At 45.2% G+C, this 19023-nt stretch overlaps 1 protein-coding gene across 1 annotated transcript in view; it reads right to left on the bottom strand.

Annotated features, from left to right (window-relative positions):
• LOC118839020 (zinc finger protein 850-like) overlaps window positions 1–19023 on the bottom strand; it is a 902460-nt gene that overhangs the window by 453312 nt on the left and 430125 nt on the right. The gene's annotated exons all lie outside the window — the stretch shown is intronic.

Here is a 19023-nt window from a genome sequence, read left to right as displayed (position 1 = left end):
TGAGAGCTGGATTCTAGTCCTATCTCCTTCACTGTCATGTGACCTTAAGTTCAATTACTTGCCTGAAGTCACTCTGTCTTTTAGCTATTAGATCCATGGTCTTTTCTCAATCCTTATCTTTCTTGGACTCTCTTTGTTTTTTTTAATTTATCACCCCTCTCATCCTGGACATTCCTGTCTCCCTGAGTTTTCATGTGTTTTTTCATCATGACCCCCTCTCCCAAGAAGCTGTTCTCCTACCCTCATCCCCTTCTCAGGATCAGGAGTATGCCATCAGGAGTGTGACATCAAAACTGTCCGAGATAGACAGGAGCATACAGAACATCCCTCTCATTGTACGGAGGAGTAAACTGGGGCCTAGATAGAGAAAGGGGCAAAGTCCTATAGTGACAGGGCTGGGGATTCAATTCAGGTCATTAATTAGTTGATCCTTTCCTTTCTAGGTGCAGTATTTTAAATAGGATATTAACCAGGATGAACCTGGGGGCAATGCCAATACGAAGACCCCAAAGGCCTTCTACAGAGAAGCAGATTTAGGCTCAATAGTATTGAGGGAAAGGGGGGAATGAGCATCACAGTGCATTAGATAGAACCTTGGTGTCAAAAAGATCTGGCTTCAAGTGTACCTTGTATGACACACCCTTGATTGTTAACCACTTCTCCCAGAACACTCTTTCCTCCTCAGTCCAACTTCCTTTTAGCCCTTTCTTTCCCTCCCTTCCTCTAGTAACGGAAATATGAATGGATTATGATTGAATCAACTCTACCACTATCCCTGGATGGGGCGTGTCAACCTACTTCCCTTTGGCCCCACTCACCATCCCTAGAATCTTTAAGTCCAAAGTGCTCCTCTGTGGCCACTGTGTCTCCTTTCCCATTAGAATGTGAGCTCCTTGAAGTAAAGGACTACCTTTGCTTTTATACTTATACCCCAGCACTTGGCATGCAGTAATCACTTAATACAAGCTTTTTCATTCATGTTGGCTCTGTGACCAAGGGTCACTCACTTAATTTCTCTGTGACTCTAAGACAACTATTCCGAAGTGAGTGCTGATCTTTTATGAGTAGAGGAAGTGTCTGTCCTCATAGGGAGTTCCTTATACCAATCAATTAAAGGTCAGATCCTCACTGATCGTACCCTCTCAGTGCAGGACATGAACCCCAAGCCCCCTCCACCCTTCTCATCCTTCTTGGTCCTCCCCAAAGGCCCCAGCCTCAACCTCCAACACCTCACTGACCCAGTGCAGGGCTGGTCTTCTTCATTACACCAGTCTCATCCTTTTCTACTCTGATTCCAGGAATCAGGTCTTGTCCTTTTGCCAACCCAGGCATTAAATACAGCACCTTCAGGGGGCTCAGGTGTTCTCTCCCTTTACTCTCTCCTACCCCCTTCCCTCTCCAGAATGAATCAGAAAGACCAGGAAAAGCCATGAAATCAACTTTATTCTGAGTTGGAATCATCCCCCTTCCACCTCTCCCCCAAATTTCCCAACAATCGCCACACCAGGATATTCAGGCCTCCAGTCCTGAGACATTAGGGGAAATTCTTTTCTTGGGAAGAATCCTTGCAACATGCTGAAGGGAGGAAGGACAGGAGTCAGTCCTGGGGACTCTAGCTGAGACAAGAGGCAGCCCCCCTTCCACCTTCATCCCCCACCCCTCTCCCTCTCCACCTGACTCACTGCTTTTTTCCTGCTCTCTCTTAAGGCAACCGGAAACCTGGGCAAACAGCCCCATGCTTTGAGAATAGCAGCACAGGGCATCTACTCCCATGGCCAGAATGAGCAGAAGGCCAAGGCAAGGCCTGAAATGGCCCCAGGCCCCAGCACTGTGGAAGGTGACTCTGGGGAAAGGGGACAGAGAGAAAAACAGTGCCCTGGTGGATCTTTGGGGAGAGGAAGAGGAGAAATCACAAACCTCCTGTCCTCACCCCTTTAAGGACACTGGTATCCTGGATCCCCCACCCTCAACAGTTGCAGGGTCCTGCCCCACTCTCAGTCAGAGGCATCTGGCCCTTCAGCTCCAGCACCTTCAGACACCCAGGCTTCTAGGCTCCCAGTCACACCAAAAGTCAGTCCTTGAAGGTCTCTGGCACTGGTGTCAAAAGGCAACAAGGATTGAGGAATTGGACTCTCAGCTCCACATCAACCCCAGCAGAAACTCAGGTTCCCAGCTCCCCATCCCTGCTCCCTGATTCAGGGAAGTCAAGAGAGATTTCCAGATCCCCAGACTCGGGTTCACCTTCTTCCAGCACCTGGGTCTCCAGCTCAGAGGTGCCACAGGGATTGGAGGCCAGGAGCTTCATTGGGATGAAATCTGCTTTCTCCTTAGAGGTGAACTGAGACAGCAGGACAGAAATGTGAGAAGAGTTCCATGTTTGAGCCCTTGGACCTAGTCCCCAGACCCCACCGCCTCAGGGATGCAGACCCCTTTAGAGACCCAGACATTGGGCTCTTCAGCCCTGTCCCCCACCCACCCCCATCCCCCGCCCCCTCCCAAGACCAAGGTGTCTAGTACACTCACCTGGAAGGTACGTTTGTGTGGCATCCCCTCGAGAACTTCCTGCAGGCGGCTGCCCCTCCAAGAGAGGCTGAGCTCCGGGGGCGGCTCCCCGTGCACCTGCACGGTCAATGTGGTTAGACGACCCCTGCGCTTCCATATCGCGTCTCCCTTGGGTCCCTCCAGCCGGGGACGGACTGTGAGGTGGAAGAGAAAGGAGGATGTGAGAGGATGAACTGGCCCTCAAAAGTAGAGGAAAAAAGACAAAAAAACAGATGTCTTTCTCGCCACCCACCCCCAAGCTTACAAGTCACTCTCAGTGTCACGTTCTCCCGCGCGCTCTCCGTGAGCTCGGCTATCTACGCCTCGCAAGTGTAAACCTCGGCATCAGAGGGCTTCAGATCCCGGATGGTCAGTCCCACCCTGCACTGAAACCCGACCTTAGGGGGCAGCAGAGATACAGAAGAGACCTAAATATCCCATCTCCAGACCCCTGCTCCCTTAGGGAGCTAGCCGTCCAATGTCCCGGCCCCTTCCCGCTCAGGGACCCAGGCCCTTACTAACCGTTATGGTCCAGGACCAAGCCCTGATGCTCCCAGGTAATGTTGGGCTGGGGGATCCCTGAGACCTTGCAGCTCCGCGATGGACCCCTCCTCCCCAACAGCGGGGCTGAGGTTAAGGCTGAGGATACGGGGCCTCTCTGAAGGGCAAGAAGGAAAAGAAATTGGGAAGGGAGAGCTCTGGTGGACTTTTCTACAGGAATCTGGTCCCACTCAGGGGCCACCTATGTTTCACCATCTCTAAGGTTCCCCATCTCCCCCGGGGTTTCACAGGAAGACCTGACCTCTCTTGTCTTCCCCATTTCCCAACTCCCCAAGTCAGGAGTGTCCTACGTCTTTCCCATTCTCCTGGTGTCCCCAGTGGTTTCCCAAGTCCTACCCCACAATCCCTTCGTGCTCCATCTCGCGAGGCTCCCCCCTCCCCCATTTACACACACACATCACACACACACACACACACACACACACACACACACACACCCCGATGGCCCGGAGTTGGGTCTCGCATGTTTCCTCCTCCCCAGTGTCTCCAGTCTCTGCCGCTCACTTTTGGGGCCCACCTTGACCTGGCTCGCTCAGGGTCACCCGTATCCCCACTGAAGCCTTGTCGATGGCCTCGGCTGAGAAAGGGGACCCTCCAAGAATCACCTCCTCCCCATCAGGTCCCAGCCAGAGAAGGCGAGCCTCGGCTTCCCCGCCAGACACTGCAAATAACGCACGGGCCCATCAGAAAAATGAAGTGGAAGCCGGAGAGGCAGATGGGAAGCAAGGGGAGAAGACTGTAGGGACACAGAAGCAATAGATACTGTGTAAGAGAACCAGGAGCTCCCCCGTTCCGGTCACCTTTGCATATGAAGTAATAGGAGGTGCCCAGGTAAATGTCTCCGTGGGCCGGAACGATGGTCAGGAACTCGGACCTGCCCAGAACTGTGGCTGCCAAGACATGAGGGTGTCGTGAACCTGGCTGGACAACCGCTGACCCGGGGCAAGGCAGATGTCCGGTCATGCGACCTCAGTCACCCCCAGACCTTTCATGGAACCAGAATATCTGAGCCCACCCAAGAAGTTCCCAGTCTCTTAAGGTCGAAGGAGTCCGATCCCGCTCATTCACCTTCAGCCCTGCGGGGTCATCCAGCTGTCCAGTTCTGAGAAGTCCCAGATCCTGAGGTTCCAGACCACCCAGCCCTGGACACCCATAACCCGGTGGAGACCCAGCCTCCCCGCCTCTGAAACCCCCAGCCCTATGGGGACCCAGAGATGAGTCATGTCAGCCTCAGGCACCCTTTAACCCCTCGGGGACCCAGGAGTCCCAATACAGTCTCTGATAGCCTCAGTTCCACAGGGACCGAGGCAGTGCCACGCCCGGTCCCCACTCACCTGCCGCTGCAACCAGAAATAGAAGCCACGTAATAGCAGAGGTCATAGTGACCAGGACCTCGGATGCTTGGGTTCTCTCTGGAGGGGCAGCTACCCAGACCTGGAGTTCCGGGGGGCAAGTGGGGGGCATCCATTTATCCTATTCTCAGGCTGACAGACTAGCCGGAAGGATGGCTCCAGGCGCAGGTCTTGGGGCTGGGGTCCTAGGGCGGTGTTCACAGGGCTGAGACTAAAAATAGAGCCTGAGAAGCATTCGCCCAGGCCCCTCGCCCCGGGATTTCCGTCCTACGACGTGAGAAGACGCTGGGGGCACAAAGGCTGGTGGTCAGACAATAAGAGGGACTTCCCTGGAGAGACACTGGCTCTGAACAGGACCTCCTCCCTCCCCCCACCCCCGCCTCGGACATAGGGGGAGTTCTTGCTGCCCCCACTCCCAGTGACTGGTGACGCACATCCCCTCCCACCCCGCTTCCCGTGTCCATTTGCAAGCCCCAGACTGCCAGGAGGCGCCCAGAGGGGCGTGGAACAGCCCAGGGCCAGTGTGGCCACGGTGGAGGCGTTCGGGTGGGGGGCCGAAAATGCTTGAAAAGTCCTTGACTCTGACCTTTAGTGCCAGCCAGCCAATGAGAAGGTAGAAAAGCTTCGTGGGCTGGACCAGTTCATCACAATTTTCCAACTTCCAATGAAATGGAAGATCTGTTTGGATTTTATTTTGTTTCCCAGACTAACACAGTACCTGGCACATAGTAGGTACTTAATAAATGTCCCCATTTCTCAAGCTCCTAGCTCCCTTGGTCCTCATTCCAAATCCCCCGAGCTCTCCACCCATCCCCAAACCTCGTTTAGCTGGCTCCCACCCTTGACCTGCCCGATCTCTGTTCCCCCATAAACATATATTTCCTATTCCTCTATTCTTCCTCCCTTAATTCATTCTTTCTAAAATTCCTTCAGTATTCAGTGAACATGCTTATAGCTTCTCCTACCTAGAAACTTCCTTGACTGGAAACCTGGAGTTACTCATCACCTTGAGCCTTCTCTTCCTTTAGGGAAACCGAAACTATTGGACCCAGCCCTTCCCCCCTTACACACACACACACACACACACACACACACACACTTAATTTGTGATCCAGTAAATTGTACATGGAATTCTGCCACCCCCTTCTATACTGAGGATTCTGGGTAGATCTGTGTGCCTATGTTAAGGCTGGCATGGGGGGGGTGAAGGTGGAGGGGGCAGGGAGTAAGCTATGATTTGAAGGTTAGAATGAACCAAATTAGAGGATGAATGGGTACATTAGTTGGGTGGGGATTAGAGTGGAGATTATTAGGAAGGATATGAGGGGGTCAGAATTAGGGGGGTAATACGAGGGTCAAGTGAGAAGTATTGGGGGATATGAGAAATGACAGAGCAAAGAGAGAACCTTACAGAGGGGATTACAGTGGGTGTTATATGGCGGTTATATGGGGCATTATGAGGATTTGGGGGGATGAAGATTCTAGTGAGAAGGCGTTGGAGCAAGGCAAGTTTATGAGGAGATAGGGTTAGGATGAAGAGGGTAACAGAGAGCCTGGTGGGGGCCCATTGGGGTTGCAGGTTATCAGTTAATCCAGGCTAGGGCTCTGGTAAGGGAGACTTTTGGCTGGTGGTGCAGACACTGGTGTGGGGACCACTTAGCTGTATGTATTTCCCTTCCTTGCCCCTCTCCCACACATACCCACCCATTCCTATTCAGGGTGGGAAGGGAGTAACTCCAGGTTATGGATATGATGGTAGTGACTGGGGCCACCACCAGAGAAGGACTATTTGGTCTACTACATTAGCTCCTTCCTCTTCTGTCTGCCCCTTGGCATCATGGCTGTGGCTTCTCCCTACAGGTGGGACCCCTCCTTGACTCACCTGCCCCTTCACCTGCCAACCCTCTCCACTTTCTCCATAACCTGTCCTTTTCTTCATGTCCTCCCTCCCCAAGTACTCCTTTGCCTTGTTCCTGCCTCTCATTCAGTCTCCCCTTCCATGAACACACATACAGCCTCCCTTTACACATTGCCTCTGCTCTCCTGAAACCAGATATTCCAACAGGCAAGGAGTTCTCTAGCTTTCTATCTTGAGCTTCATCCTGGGCATCATTACTTACTGCATTCTCCTTGTCTCTGGTATACTTATTCCAGCCATGACTGAGGAAGATGATCACCTACAGAAACCAACCAGTCTCTTCCCCTTGTCTGCTCACCCCAAGTTGGCACCCTGTATTTCAGCCAATTCTTCAAAGCCTCTTCTACTACCTCACCTGGAGCTAAGGAGCAGGGACTCCCATCCCCAATTATTTCACCCTTCACCCCTGCACAGTCACTGACCCTAACCCTCCCTCCCCAGACTCACCTGGGATATAGGTGAGGACCCCCCCACACACGACTTTTCCTTTTTGTTCAATAAATTTTCTACCTTTTCTCTAACTCTCCAATTTCTGAGTAGAGGATTTTGTGTTATACGTTTATGGGTCTTTATGGATGTAGTTGTGTGTGTGTGTGCCACTGTGGACTTTTGTGCATCTATGTATGTGAGGGTTTGAGTGAAGGCTTGGAGTGGGGGTTCCTCCCCTGGGGTCCTTGAACTTGCTTTAAATAAAAATTTGGCTAACTGTATTTCACTATAATTGGCTACCTTTGTAATTCTATGTATCTTATTTTATGCATTTAAAAACGTGATTCTGAGAAGGTCTGCATAGACTTCAATGACCTGACTGCCCAGGGGGTCAAGAACACTAAGAAAGTTAAGAACCTCAGGGATTAGAAGGAAGAGCATTATGAGTGGGTGGGGGTAGGGGAAACTTTTATTTCATTTGCATTAACCATAGCCTGGGTGAATCTTTCCGTGGGTCCTGGAATGATTGGGATTGAGGGAAGGCAGAGATGGGAATAAACTAGAAAGTCTGAGATCATTCTATCACAATGAGATTGCCCCCAAAGATTTTACTTAATCTCAATGCAAAAGAAAGAAAGAAGGAAGGAAGGAAGGAAGAAAGGAGGGAGGGAGGGAAGAAAAGAGAGAGAGAGAGAGAGAGAGAGAGAATCACTAGCTTAACTTTGCAGCCTCTCTCTGATTAAGACTTCTGGGCGGAGACCAGGAATGCCCAGTTGAAGGATTATGATGGGACAGGATTGCTGGAGCAGCCAGGGCCAACCTGGCCTGAATGCAGACAAGACACCCAGCTATGATCACCTCCAATCTGGCATAAATCCTGAGCAGGATCAGACTGTTGAGCCAGAGACATAAAACCTTCCCTCTGCCTCCATTCTTTATGAGCCTCGGAGATGAATACTCAGAGACTTTCCCAGTTCTTACAAGAGGTCAAGGAGAGAAAGAGATGCCAAAGGGAGAGTCAGTTAGCAATGTTTCTCTCTCATGGGGGAAGGTGAGTTTGCACACTGTAGTTTCCTTTTCATTCTGTGTTCATTAAGGCTGCAACGAAGACAATGTTGCAGTTGGGATCAATGCCAGGATGGAAGGAAGAAAATTGAAGAGATGACTGTCAAAGGGAAGGGCCATGTCCAGATAATTGCAACAATTTATATCTTTTAATGCTATGTTTCATCTCCCAGGATCTCTCAGGAAGCTCAGAATGAAGCTTCATTGGAGCCTCAGAGAAACTGGGGCTACCGTGGGAGAGCAGATCAGGCTTGGAGAGGCCAGAGACGATATATGAGGGCCTGTTAAAAAGTCAGGGGTTCCACACATATCAGGCCAAGAGCAAAAGTTCAACCTGATGGCAAATTCAACCTCGAATTGATTATTTACCAAGGTGACAAAAAATACCAAACACCTCCATCCCATGCCATGTAACTTGGAGGAGGGAAGGTTAGGAAGAAGCATTATATTTGAACTTTGAGTCAGGAAAGTCTGGGTTCAAATCTGGCCTCTGATACTAGCTCTGTGACGATGGGAAAGTCTTTTCACCCTCAGAGCCTCAGTCTCTGCATCTATAAAAGGGGGAAATAACACTTGTAGGTTCTTCTGAAGTTCAGAGGAGATGTAGCCCTAGGAGAATTTTGTTTTGCTGTCTTTGTGTTATCAATTTCTCAGCATCCTGAAGGAAGCAAGGGCAGATTCAGAGACCCCTCTGCTACGGAAGAACCACTGGGGGATCTTACGACCCCCTCCCCCACATCAAAGAACATTATTCAAAAAAACAAACAGATGGCTGTAATTTACAGCAAATTTTTGGAATCTCAGGGATGGGTTTGAGAGAACACTGGGATGCCAGGTCCAGGCAGGGTCAAAGGATGCCTGGAGCAGGGTCTCCCAGAGCCTCTTTCAGGCCTCAAGCTGGTGCAAATGCTTCTCAGTGATGGAACCTGGTGAGTCATGAAGACCTCTCCCCCCTCACCCTTACTTTGTACTGGAAGAATGTTTTGAGAGTCCCTCCACCCAATCCCACCCATCGTGGTCAGGTGTGCTTGGGCACTTCTCAGCCTAGAAGAGGAGGGGAGGATGGTGTTGGAAATATTAGAAAGATGTGGTGATGACTATCTCAGTGGGGGAGTAAGAGAGTGGATCTGTTTCCTAATCATTATAATTTTACATATATTAAAACTGCATAAATCCATATCTATGTGTCTGAATCAATGCGTACAGAAAAAAGAGAGATTGAAAAAGAAATTATTCCTAGGGGAAGAGGCAGAAGTAAGATAAACTTTAAAAGTCTACATTTTAATATTTTGACAGCCAACCCTAGGCCATAAACTAGGGAACCACCAAGTCAGACAAGGGGTCCTCTGTGAAAAAGTGAGAAGGCAAAAACCAACCGGCTTCCATGAAGGAAGAGAAAGCTTTAGGCGCCACCTAGCGACTCATGCAGATATGGACCTGAGTTACTCCATGAAATATTAACCTACTGAGATGCCTCTCAAGGAGGGGAGGTGGGGAGGGATACAGGAACGAAAGTAACATCAAATTTATCAATAAAAATTTATTGGTGATTAGATTTTAAGCTCTTTGACAGTCACCTTCTTGTATGTTTGAAGGAGTTGTAACTAACCAAGTCATACACCATTTAATGGTTGTAAAGAGCTATGAAATCTTTAAGGGAAAGAGCATGTACCCATGATTCCAATGGCATTAGGCACTCCCAGGTGAGGAAGCTCCCTCTACCAAGGCAGGTCAGTAACTTCTAGCCTTAGAGAGTTGCCTGGAGCACTGAGGTTAAGTTAGTCAGTCAACATCCTCACTACATGTCAGGAACTGTGCTAAGCAGCGGGGTTAAAAAGAAGGGCAAAAATAGCCCTTGTGCTCAAGTAGCTTACAGTCTAATGGGGAAGACAACATGCAAACAACTGTGAACATATAAGATATTTAGAGGAGATGGAGGTAATTGTAGTAGGTGAGGCTTTAGCAGCTGCAAAGATGAGAGGCTTCCCGCTAAAGGAAGGATTTGTCTTAAAGGGGAGCTAAGAGACCCATTGGTACGGAGGAAAAGCATTCCAAGTATGAGGGACAACCAGGGGATAAGGCAGGAAACAGGAGCAAGGAGGCAAATGTTGCAGATTGCAAAGGGTATAGAAGGGAATAGTGTATAAGGAACCCAAAGAGGTAGGAAGAGGCTGGGTTATAAAGAGTGTTAAATGCCGGACAGAGGACTTTGTATTTGATCCTGGAAGAAATAAGGAGCCATTGGAGCTCCTGGAGTGGGAGCAGGGGGAGGGTGACCCAGTCAGCCCTACACCTACACTTTCACTTTAGCAACTGAGTGGAAGATGGATTGGAGTGGGGAAAGACTTGAAGCAGAAAGACCTAGCTAGAAGGTTATTGCTTTGGTCTAGTTGACAGCTAGATGACACAATGGATAGAGCACCAGGCCTGGAGTCAGAAAGACTCCCCTTCTTGAGTTCAAATCTGGCCTCAGACACTTACTAACTGTGTGACCCTGGGCAAGTCGCTTAACCCTGTTTGCCTCAGTTTCCTCAACTGTAAAATGAGCTGGAGCAGGAAATGGCAAACCACTCCAGTATCTCTGCCAAGAAAACCCCAAAGGGGGTCGTAAAGAGTCAGACATGACTGAAAATGACTGAGGTGGAGTGGAAGAGTGGGTTATGAGAACAGTTTAGACGGAGGAATTGAGAAATTGGGATATTAACATTTATGTTGAAAGTCTTCTCATATGAAAGCGGCAGCTAGAGATGAAAGACAAAAAATCCATTCTAGTCAAGGCTCTGATCAATGGACAGGTCATACATTCAGAAAAAAAGCCAGGAAGGGCTTTTCCCTAGGAAGGTTCTCCCCATCCCAACCCTTCCTGTCACATTAAAGTTTCTACTTTCAAAAAAGCAGCCATGGCAGTGCCTACTCCTCCTGTGAAAAAGAGACAACACCAATTATGGATGGCAAAGTGACGAACTCCTAGGTAGTCAGTCAATAAGCATTTATTACTATACACCAGACTCCGTTCTAAGTGTTGGAGATATAAAGAAAGGCAAAAGATAGTCTCTGGTGTCAGCAAGCTCCCAGTCTAATGGCGGAGACCATAGGCAAACAACTACATACAAAGACAGAATAAATTGGGGCTAATCAAGAAAGGAAGGACTCTAGAATGAAGAAGCCTCCTGTAGGAAAGTGGGATCTTTGCTGGTACTTGGAGGAAGCCATAAGGCAGAGATGTGGAGAGACAGAATTCAAGCCATGGTGGGGAGAGGGGGCACCTAATGAAAATGCCTGGTGTTAGGAGCTGGAGTGTTCTGGAAGCCGTTGTCATTGGATCAAAGAGTACATGGGGGGAGTGCAAGATGTAGGAAAACTGGAAAGGTAGGAAGGGGCCTGAGTTGTAAAGAGCTTTGGATGTCAAATAGATGATTTAATATTTGATTCTGGGGATAATAGGGAGCCGCTGGAGTTTGTCGAGTAGGATCAAACTTGCAGTTTGACAGCTGAATGGAGAATGGACTGGAGTGGGGAAGAGCCTTGGGGCAGAGAGAGACACCAGCAGCTATTGCAACAGTCCAAATAGGGGCTGAGGAGGGTCTGCACTGCTGGTGACCAGCCCTGACGAGAGAAGGAGCCATTTCACAGCTTCTGATTTCGAGACATCTTTTCCTCCCTTTGTGGAGTCCTCATGATGTTTCTTCCCCTTAGTTATAGTATATCTTTCTGTTGAGCTCTTTGTAAAGTCCTGAATCTGTCTTTCTTCCTACGTCTAGTTTGTCCTCAGCTCCCCCTATAGACGCTACCCCAAGTCAATGCCATTCTGGGGAGGCCAGTAGGATACTGATGAGAAATTCAAATCCTCCAGCCATTTAAAATTCATAAGGTCCTCTTCTGATAAAGGAGAGAAGAAGAAATAAAGATTTGCCCCATGCCCCCCCCCACACACACACAGCATAAAGTGATTCCTTCTCAAAGGATACACTACTGAAACCACTCTTGACCCAGGAGTCTTCCACACAAGCTTTCTAAATTTGGGTCTGCTTTACCCAGAACTCTCTGTGTACTTGTGGGAGAGTGTCCCAAACTTTTGGGGGAATGTTTTTGTACCAACTGTTCTGATAGAATTCTAGTAGCTATTTAAGTCTGTCTGAATAATTGATATCAATTGATACTCACTGGGGAACCACACAGGTGGGGGCTCATGAACTATAAACCCAGACCCAAGCACTTTAAGGAATATATAATCTCCACATATCATGAATAATTCCTTTCAGCTAATCCACCATGATGTTCCAAAAATTCTAATCTGGCCACATCACTCTCCCATTCGATAATAACAGTTAGCATTTATAGAATGCCCTAAGGTTTGCAAAGTGTTTTGTGTATAATGTCTCATTTGATCCTCACAACATTCTTGGGATCTAGGTTCCACTATTACTCTCATGTTACAAATAAGGAAACTGAGGCAGACAGAGATTTAGGTGACTTGCCTGGGAGTCATACAGCTATTAAGTATCTAAAGCTGAATTTGAACTCAGGTCTTCTTGACTCCAGGACAAGTGCTGTGCCACCTAGCTACCTCTGTTAGCTCTCTCACCTCTAGGATCAAATATAAAATTCTCTGTTTGGCTTTTAAAGCCCTTCATAACGTAGCCCCTTCCTACTTTTCCAAGTTTCTTACAATTTACTCCCCTCTACATACTATATAATGCAAGGACTCTGTCCTCCTTGCTATTCCTCAAACAAGACACTCCATCTCCTGACTCCAGCATTTTCCCTGGCTGTTCCCCCACACCTGGAATGCTCTCCTTCTTATCTCTACCTCCTGTGTTCCCTGGCTTCCTTCAAGTCTCAGATAAAATCTTCTCTTCTGCAAGAAGCCTTTTCTGGTCTTCCTTAATATTAGTTCTCTTCCTCAGAGACTGCCCCCAAATTATCCTCTATGTAGCTTGGTAATACATAGGTAATTGCATGTTGTCTCCCCTATTAGACTGTAATATCCCTGGGCAGTGGTTGTTTTTTGCCTTTCTTTGTATCCCAAGTGCTTAACACAGTGACTGGAACATAGTAGGTACTTAATATTTGTTTATTAACTGACTAGTACATAGCAGGTACTTAACAAATGCTTGTCGACTTCTGGAGGAAGCCTTTCCCAATCCTTCTGAATTCTAGTGTCTTCCCTCTGTTAATTATTTCCTATTTGTCCTGTATCAAGCTTGTTTTGTACATATTTGTTTACATGCTGCCTCCCCTACTAGATTGTAAGTTCCTTGAGGACAGAGGCTGTCTTTTGCCTCTTTTTATATATCTAAGGTTTAACACAGTGCCTGGAACATAGCAGATGTTTAATAAATGTTTGTTGATTGATTGGTTGACTTTATTTCTAACACACTTCCTGTATAATGTCATTTAATTTCATCCAGTGGCTGGAAACATTCTACTCCTTCCTAACTTAATTAGGTTCTCTGCACTTGATTAAATGTCCTTTGAATAATTAACTAATTCAGTAAATGTGTTCTTGGTTAGGAAAAAAAAACCATGGGGGGGGCAGCTAGCTCTGGAATCAAGAGGACCTGAGTTCAAATCCAGGCTCAAATACTTACTAGCTGTGTGACTCTGGGCAAGTCACTTGACCGCAATTGCCTCAGCCAAAAAAAAAAGCATCTGAGTATAGCATCTTATTAATTACTTCATCTGTGGTGGGAGGTAATTGATTGATTGATTCAAATTACCCCTTTCCCCCCCCCACCACCACCCCATGCTTAGCACAGTACTGGCACATAGTAGGTACTTAACAAATGGTTGCTGATCCACCCTTACACACATATCAAAGAAAGAAATAGCTTCCATATTGTGTTTAGGGCTAGCTCTATTGGAAGTTTTCTTATGAAAAACATGAAATCACAAGGAGAGTGGTCTCCCAGTTTGATGTAGTGATGTCATGCATTAGACAGAGACAGAGACACAGACACAGAGAAAAACAGAGAGAGCTGCATAATAGACATTACCTGGTAGTTTTTATCCATTCTCAAGAATAATCTAAGTGATCATTTCTGGTTTAGCATCAACATATAAAATGATGCAGATAAGAACAGGAAGCCCAAAGACCTTATTATAGGGTAAAAAAAAAGGCATAATATTTCATCTTTAAGACTTAATGAATTTTTAAAAATACTTTTCAATTAATAAGCATTTATTTTCTCTGCCTACCACCTCCTCACCCTATAGGAAAAAAAATAATGAAACTCTCATAAAAAACATACATACCATCATTTGGGGAATGGCTGAACAAGCTGTGGTATATGAATGTAATGGAATACTACTGTGCAATAAGAAATGATAAGCAGGCAGATTTCAGAAAAACCAAAAAAGATTTGTACAAAGTGTTGCAAAACGAAATGAATAAAACTAGGAAAATATTGTACACAGTATCAGCAACATTATGTGATGATCAGTCATGACCACCTTAGCTCTTCTCAGCAACACAATGATCCAAGACAAGTACTCACAATGGAAAATGCTATCCACATCCAGATAAAGAACTGATGAACCCTGAATGCAGATCAAAGCACACTTTTTTCACTTACCTTGTTTTTTTGTGTGGTTTTTCCCTTTTGATCTGTTTCTTCCTTTATGACTGTGACTAATATGGAAATATGTTTTACATAATCGCACGTATATAACCTATATCAAATTGCCTATCATTTAATGAAGAGGGGAGAAGAGGGAAGGAGGAGAAAAATTTTGAACTCAAAATCTTGTAAAAATGAATGCTAGAAATTGTCTTGACATATAATTGGGGGAAAATACTATTTAAAAAATAACAAGGAGCAGCTAGGTGGCGCAGTAAGTAGAGCATCGGCCCTGGAGTCAGAGAACCTGAGTTCAAAACCGACTTGAGACACTTGACACACTTACTAGCTGTGTGATCTTGGGCAAGCCACTTAACCCCAATGGCCCTGCCTTCCCCACTCCAAAAAAAAAACGATTAAAAAAAATAAAAATTAACAAACATGCATAGTCAAGCAAAACAAATTCCCACGTCAGCCAAGAATATATGTCTTATCCTTCATCTTGAATCCATCACCTCTGTCAGGAGGTGGGTAGCATACTTTATCACCATGGCTGGTCATTGCATTGATTAGATTTCTTAAGTCTTTTCAAAGACATTTGTCTCTATAATATTGTTGTGCAAATTAAATAAATCTTAGTTCTTCTTACTTTACTCTTTACCTTCTTACTTTTCTTTACTTCTTACTTTACTCTGTTTCAGTCCATACAAGTCTTCCCAGGTTTCTCTGAAACCATCCCTTCTTAAAGCACAATAGTATTCCATCACATTAATGTGCCATAATTTGTTCTGACATTCCCCACTGATGAGTTCCTCTTTAGTTTCCAGTTCTTTGCCCACTATAAAAAGGACCTCTATAAATATTGTTGCCCATATGAATGCTTTAGGTGATGTAAAAACAAAAAATAACAATAAAAATTTATTTTAGGAAACAGTACATTATCATGGCTGTTTTCCCATAGCCCCGCCAACGTTTGTTATTTTCCTTTTTTGCGTCAACTTTACCAATCAAATGAGTTTGAAGTAGAACCTCAGAGTTCCTTAAATTTGTATCTCTCTAATTATTAGTGATTTGGACCATTTTTTTCATAGAGCTATTAACTGCTTGAATTTCTTGTTGTTATAAATTTGAATCAGTCCTCTATATCTCTTGACATAAGATCTTTATCAGAGAAACTTTCTGCAAAGATTTTTTTTTTACCAGTTACCTCCTTCCCTTCTAATTTTGACTATACTGACTCTGTTCATGCAAAACTTTTTTTAATTTTGTGCAATCAGAATTGTCCGTTTTATCCTCTACAATCTTCACTATTCTTTGGTGATGAACTCTTCCCCTACTCATAGATACAAAATATAATTTGTTCCTTAATTCTCTAATTTCTTTATGCTATCGCTGCCTTATATACGTCTCATGACTTTTGGAAATTATCTTGGAGTATGTATGGTGACGTAGAGATGTTGGTATTTGTCTAATACAAGCACTAGATTGCTTTCCGGTTTTTCCAGAAGTTTCCATTGAATAGAAATTGAAATAGAAATTACATGTGAATTTCATTACTAATTTTTTTAGTTCTATAAAGTGATCCTTTGGCAGATTGATTGAAATGGTGCTGAATAAGTAAATTAATTCTGGTAGTATTGTCATTTTTATCATATTGGCTCAGCCTATTCATGAACAATTTACATTTCTCTGATGATTTTATTTCTGAAAAGAGTGCTTTGTAATTGAATTCACATGGGTCTTGTGTGTCTTGGTAGGTAGACTCCTAAGTATGTTATAACTTCTGTGTTATTTTCTGTGGAATTTCTGTTTTTATGTTCTGCTGAATTTTATGGTCAATATAGAGAAATGCTGATAACATGTGGATTTGTTTTATCTCCTGCAATTTGGCTGAAGTTGCTGTTTATCAGTTGCCAAGTCTCTAAACAAACTTTGATGGGGCATTAATGTACTCTTGGTGGAGTTGTGAACTGATTCAACAGTTCTGTAGAGCAATTGGGAACTATGCCCAAAGGACTATAAAACCAGACATATGGTTTGACCTAGCAATACCGCTACTAGGTCTGTATCCCTAAAGAGATTTTAAAAAAGGGAAAGGGACTTATCCGTACAAAAGTATGTATAGCAGTTCTATTATTGTGGCAAAGAATTGGAAATTGAGGGGATGCCCATCAATTGGTGAATGGCTGAACAAGTTGTGGTATATGATTATGATGGAATACTATTGTGCTATGGAAAATGATGATCAGAATGCTCTTGGAAAAGCCTGGAGAGACTTGCATGGGCTGATGCAAAGTGAAATGTACTGTGTACAAAGTAACAGCAATATTGTAAGGTGATCAGCTGTGAATGACTTAGCTGTTCTCAGCAATGCAACGATCCAAGGCAGCTCTGAAGGACTTAGGATGAAACTGATGGAGTCTGAATACAAATTGGAGCATACTTTTTTTTACTTTATTTTTCTTGAGGGTTTTTTTTTGGTCTATGTTTTCTTTCACAACATGCCTATTATGGAAATGTTTTGCATGACTACACATGTATAACCTATATCGAATTGCTTGCCTTCTCAATGGGAGGTAGGTGTGGGGAGGAAGGGAGAGATTTTGAAACTCAAAGTTTTAAAAACAAATGTTAAAAATTGTTTTTACATGTAACTGGGGAAAATAAAATACTGAATTAACATTAAAAATAAACAGCTTTAGTTTCTTGTTCTTACATTCTCAGAATAGCTTTTGGTCTTTGTTTACCATTTTTTTTCAATCTTCATTAGCACATAAGGAATGAACTATAATCTGGAATTTGTGACCTTGGTTGCTCGGCTTCTGTCTTGCCTATAGTTTGCAGCCTTGACTTCTGCTTCTCTACAAAACACACGTACCACCTTCATCTGGCTCTATAGGGATCCACTTTTCCCGAAGCATCATCACTTAGCTTGATCATTGATTACAACTGGCATTTCCCTAGAGACCTTTTGGACCCATAGTCCCCAGTTCTGAGTTTGTGTATAGATATCCTCTTTTCGATTGGTCTCTACTCCTGACCCTCTGGACTTTCTCCATCAAGCCACTACAGCCTCCTCACCCTAGGGTATCTTCCCTCTTTTCAAATACCTTTTTTATGTGTTTTCTTCTTTCATTAGAATGTAAGCTCCTTAAGGGCAGGGACTGTGTGTGTGTGTGTGTGTGTGTGTGTGTGTGTGTGTGTGTATCCAGCATTGAGCTGAGTGCCTGGCATATAGTAAACCCTTAATAAAAGCTTATTGGCTTGACTTGGGTTCAAATCCCATCTCTAAAGCTTACTACCTTTGTGACCTTGGACAAGCCACTTAACCCACCTGGGTCTCAGTTTCCTCCTCTGTAAAATGTGGGAATTGGACTATATGTCCTCTGTGATTTTTTTCAGGCTCTAAATTGATAAGCCTAAGAATTATTTATACTGAAAGATTAGCTCTACTGGTTAACCTGTAACTGCTTGTTACAATCTGGGTCAATTTGCAAGAAATTCTTCATCCACTTGATTTTTCCTCTGTGGATGGTCAGGCTAAAATCTTTTTTTCAATAATCACAGATCTTGATCTGCTTTGGGACCTAATGTCATCCAGGTACCAGAGTATCTGAAGGACCTCACCATCCTTGAACTGCCTAGAGAGATATTGGTACCTGAACCATGCAGCAAAGGAAGTGGGAGATCCAGAGGCAAATTCCTTATTGCCCCACCCAGTTATGGCTCAATGGAGTGGTAGACCTCCCTGAGACCAGGACATGGACTGCATACCAAAGAAGCATGAACATCCTTTCTTGTCATATGACTTTCTCACCTCCTTTTCCAGTCAGGCAGTTTTCTTTTCCCAGACACTACTCCTACCTAGTTCGTTGCTAGTGATATGTGACACCTTCCTCATGTCTACTGAAGGCCCCTCCATTGACCTTTGGGGGATGCCCAGCTCTCATTCTTCCCCAATTGCCTTATTCCATTGACACAAATCAATCAAGCTTCATCAACTTCGCCTATTTGTCAAGAGTTTTATTTTTCTTTTTTGTTCAGTGGGATTGAGAGGGGGTAAGTGGAAAGAAGAGAAAATAAAAGCTTGTTAAATAAATTATACCAACAGGTAAAAATGAGGTGAAAAAACAAAGATGACAACAATATAGGTTGTTTCCAGTGGGCTTCAAAATTAATAAAGGAAGTTTACAGATGCAGGTACAGTCATTTGCCACCTCTTGGTGATTTCCTTTAATATAGGCTACTTTTTCTCATTTTCTTTTCCATATCCTATTGCACACCTTTGAATATCTGTAGTTGTTAAAATAAAACTGAATATTAAAACGAATGGAAAAGATGGGGCCAGGTTGTGATGGGCTTTGAACGCCAAACATCCTGGAGGTAAATCAGGGAGCCACAGGAGTTGACTGAGGAGGGGGTGACCCGGTCAGACCTTCGCTCTATCTGAGAGGACTACTTGGGCAGCAGAGGGGAGGATGGTCGGAAGGGAGAGGGTCTAGGGGCCATCGTTTAAGGAGGGGGGATGTGGACAGGGAGCCGCTCAGTCACTGGCCGGGAAGGGGAACGGAAAGGCGGAGGCTCCTCCCCCAGGGAT

Source organism: Trichosurus vulpecula, chromosome 2 (genome assembly GCF_011100635.1).
Source record: "Trichosurus vulpecula isolate mTriVul1 chromosome 2, mTriVul1.pri, whole genome shotgun sequence".
In the NCBI taxonomy this organism is placed as follows: domain Eukaryota; kingdom Metazoa; phylum Chordata; class Mammalia; order Diprotodontia; family Phalangeridae; genus Trichosurus; species Trichosurus vulpecula.
This window is presented reverse-complemented; position numbering and strand designations above follow the sequence as displayed.